Genomic DNA, 4,391 nt, shown 5'->3' on the forward strand with positions numbered 1-4,391 from the left:
TTGAATATAGCAGAAAATAATATCTGTGGCAAACACATTTGATACTTCCTATTTTTGTTCAGAATTATTTTTCTTCTTACCACTATTAGGATTTTTGGAGGCAGAAGAAAACATTTTTAGAACAGCTATAAACAAACATGCGTGTCACCAAGTTAAGGCAGCTAATGTTCAGCGTCATGTTTAGCTTCTCATTTCTTCACTTGCTAGCAACAGCTGTTTTTATGACACATAGATGTTTTGAACATATTGACACCACGTCTACAATGGTTGAAACATTAATGCAATTGCCAGAAATAAATGGCTAACGCAGGGCTGCCACGTTTCAGTAAAAAGTAGGAGTGAGACTTTCGGGGAAGATGCACATTTTTTTTGGCCTTTTTTAACGTCGGTTTAGAGGAATATCTCAATCTAACATTAAGACTGTTGTGTTGTCTTCACCCCGATGCCAGCTGCTCTCCTTGCACTGTCGGCCTCCTCATGCTTATATAGTGTTAATAATTGACCAGCACAAGTAGAAATTAAAACAATTGTAACAAGAAAAAGTTTGACAAATAAAATACATTTATTTATAAAATGTCAATATAAAGAAAACATAGCAGCCTTTTAAGAAACAATAGCAGCCTTTTCCTTTAGTGCATTTTTTTTTTTAAGTGTAACAAAATTAGAACCAGAATAATATATATATATATATAATAGGGGTGTAACAATATCCGTATTCGTCCCGTACCATCACGGTTCGGACATCACGGTTCGGACGTCACGGTTCGGCACATGCAGTCACATGACGAATACGCCTTTTTTTTACGAGTGGAAAAAAGGTCTGTCATTCAGGGCAGTATCCATTACACTATATATAATCCAGGGGGCGGTATTGCGTCTAAAAGCTGTTTGCCATCCGCCCTTAAACAACAAATGAAGAACAAGAAGAAAATACAACAAATCGAACAAAATACAAGAAGAAGAAAAGTTAGTATGGCGATTTCAGATAACAAACAGGAGCTAGAACCTAGCTGCTTCTTTTAAATCGGCTGTGTGGGAACACTTCGGGTTCCCTGTGGACTACAATAACGATGGAGTGGTGGATCGGACGAGGACGGTGTGTCGGCGTTGTTAGACAGCCGTGCGGTATGCTAATGGTGACACACGCCAAACATGCTAAATCATATCAGAAGGCATCACCCAGATTTGCCAATCACTGGAGCCCGGCAGAAGACTACAACAGTTCAGCTTATCCCCGCTGTTTTTAAGAAGCCGTGAGACCAAAATAAATAATGGAAGCTATTGGCATATATATTTCAACGGCTATGCGCTCTTGAAACACTTTCTTATTATTTATGATGTAATATTTTCAAGACATTCTTTTTAGTTTTACAGTTTATTGAACCTTTTTGTTTGACATCAGCCATTATATAATCTGGGCATCTGAGTGTGTGTGGTACTGTTTGTGGTTTGTTTAATACAGTTAATTATTCAACATGTTAGTGTCCCTTATTTTTAAACTGAAACTTGCACGACTGTTCAAAATAAATAAAAAACAAACCTGGAATTATGCATTTGGGACTTTTTTTGTGCTTTTTCTTGTTGTACCGAACCCGTACCGAACCGTGACCCCCAAATCGAGGTACGTACCGAACCGTGAATTCTGTGAACCGTTACACCCCTAATATATAATATATATTATAAAGCATCAGCATTTGAATGTGGAAGTACCAACACAAACTTGGCAATACGAGAGAGCCTCCTAAATCTGCTCATACCGGTCACCTTTGAAAAATGTACATAGGAAGCCTAATTACTCTCAAGTATTTTTGTATAGAATTAAGTTGATTACGTCAATGGGTATTTCAAAGGGTGCAGAATAATTCTTACCTTATTCTTCATTGATGCCATGTTCCCCCAAAAGCTCTCATTGTCGAACGTGGCTGGGTCTTCGGGCATGGCAATGTCTCCTCACTCAGTTTGTCACGCTCGTCAGGTCCGTTGTATGGGAGAAGTTCAGGAAACCTAAAAAGAACACAATGTGCACTGATCTGGTAAAGTAATGTAGCTGAAACGGGTTGTTTTTTCAGATGTGGTCATTAAACTTATTAAGCATATTGAGATAACATATTGAGCACCAATAGTAGGAGGTGGTGGTCCCTAGAGTGATGAATGGCCATTCTGCTGTCCACTCCCTTTTAAAAGTGCACCTGTAGGTGGCTGCTCCACTCTTAGTACTCTGCTTTTTCCCTGTTTCTACTCTCATCTCCACCGTTTCCTCTGCTGGCTCTTCTGTCTCATCCTCTGTGTCCTCTGGAGCCTCAATGTCTTCTACATCATCATCTTCTGTCTCCTCTGCAGTCTCATTCTCTGTGCCCTCTGGACTCTCATTTTCCTCCGCTCTGTCATCCACTGAGAGATCCAAAGCCTCCTCCACTGTTTCCTCTGACCTGGCAAGTTTGGCAGGGGGTGGTTGACCCTCCACTGCCCAGAATGACAGCAGATCTCTCTGCTGCTTCTTCTTCTTACCTGACATAATTCAGACTTTCAAACTAATAGACAAACATCAGACAGACATCAAAATATACAGTTAAGGAATGAATGATCCAGTCTCAAAAGATAGCTACATGTTACATTGATTGATTGAATATTTTATTCGACAGAAATGCAAACAGCACAGGTACAGTACTGTAAATTCCCTTAGTTCATAGTACGTATCCATTAACTCACACACGCAAATAAGTGATGTTTTAACTAACACTGCTATTAGTCACGGTTGTTTGTCGTTAAACCCACCGCAGCAACCTGCCACACTGCTCACCAGCAGCCTGTGTAAAGTTAAGTCTCACTTAGTCAGACTCACCGTTGACTTCATCAAAAATAAAAATATTTGTAAAATAATGTGTTTGTAAAAATGAAGTAGTTACCTACCGTTTGACCTCCCGCTTGACCTCCTGCTTCCAATGAAAATGTCAGTCACGGCATTATTGAGGGGCTGACACAGACGTTTCACGTTTGCTTTTCGATTTCTCCGCCATAAGTGTTGTTCTCAGAGTTAGGTTGTTCTTCATAGATAGAGACGCAATGACCCGCCCTAAACTGCCTCTGATTGGTTTGTATACGTGGTGCCTTTCGTTGGGTTGGTTAGATTTAGCCTCGAGGGCTGATGATTGGTTATCACATATCTCGGTCAGCCAATCGGGGGCAGAATAGGGCGGGCTCACCCTGTCCCTGACTCGAACTATGGATAGCCTCAAGCAACAAGTTATGGAAATATATCATTAAATAAAAAAATAATTATAAAGTAGTGAGAGGGGAAAAAAAGGGTGTGAAATGGCAAGTGTGGCGTGAGGCGTGTGAAGAGGTTAAATTGCGTGACTCTCACTCTCAAAGGGTGAGACAAAGGGTGATCAAAACTGCCAAAAAGAATTTCATCAATGTCAAAGCTGAGGAAAACAAAAATAAACCCCGTGAACTTTGGAAATTACTCAATAACCAGCTTGGGTTTAAACATAAAGACAGATAACAGGCTCATCACAGACAAACTGGACGTGGCCAAGTACTTGAACATTTTTTTCACAAACATAGCCACAACTCTTGTAAATAAATTACCCTCCCACTCAGGGCTTTTTGGAGTAGATCACATCATGACCTACTACAAAAACCTAGGGGTACGCCAAGATGATTTCAGTCTAGCGAGGGTAACATCAGCAGAGGTACTCATTAAACTGAGCGCCCTCCAACCTAACAAGGCCACTGGCCACGACAATATCCCCTCCAAATTCCTCACAGACACAGCAACCGCCATCTCACCAGTCATAGCTCACATAATTAACCTCTCCATAAAGCAGGGAAAAGTACCCAAAGACTTCAAAATTGCAAGGGTAACCCCCCTGCACAAAAAGGGCAGCAAATTGGACCCAGGCAACTACCGCTCTGTTTCTATACTTACCTCCATCTCGAAAGTCATGGAACAAATAGTATATGAACAGGTCGAAAAGTACCTCGCGGACAAGAAACTAATCTATGAATTTCAATCTGGCTTTAGAACATCCCACTCCACTGACACATGCCTTCTTTATTTAAACGACCACATCAAACAAGAGGTGGAAGAGGGCAAATACTGCGGCATGGTGATGCTGGACCTGCAAAAGGCTTTCGACACTGTCAATCACCCCATTCTGATTGACAAGCTAAAAGCAATTTGTTTTGATAAACTATCGGTGAGCTGGATGCAATCCTACCTGGAGGGGAGAGAACAGATGGTGGAGGTAAACGGTACTCTGTCCCCCCCCCTCCCAGTGAGCTGTGGTGTTCCACAAGGAAGCATATTAGGTCCGTTACTGTTCCTAATTTATGCAAATGACATGTCATCAGCATGTGACTGCAACTTGTTCCTTTTCGCGGACGAC

The sequence above is a fragment of the Notothenia rossii genome (genome assembly GCF_949606895.1).
Source record: "Notothenia rossii genome assembly, chromosome: 8".
NCBI lineage: Eukaryota > Metazoa > Chordata > Actinopteri > Perciformes > Nototheniidae > Notothenia > Notothenia rossii.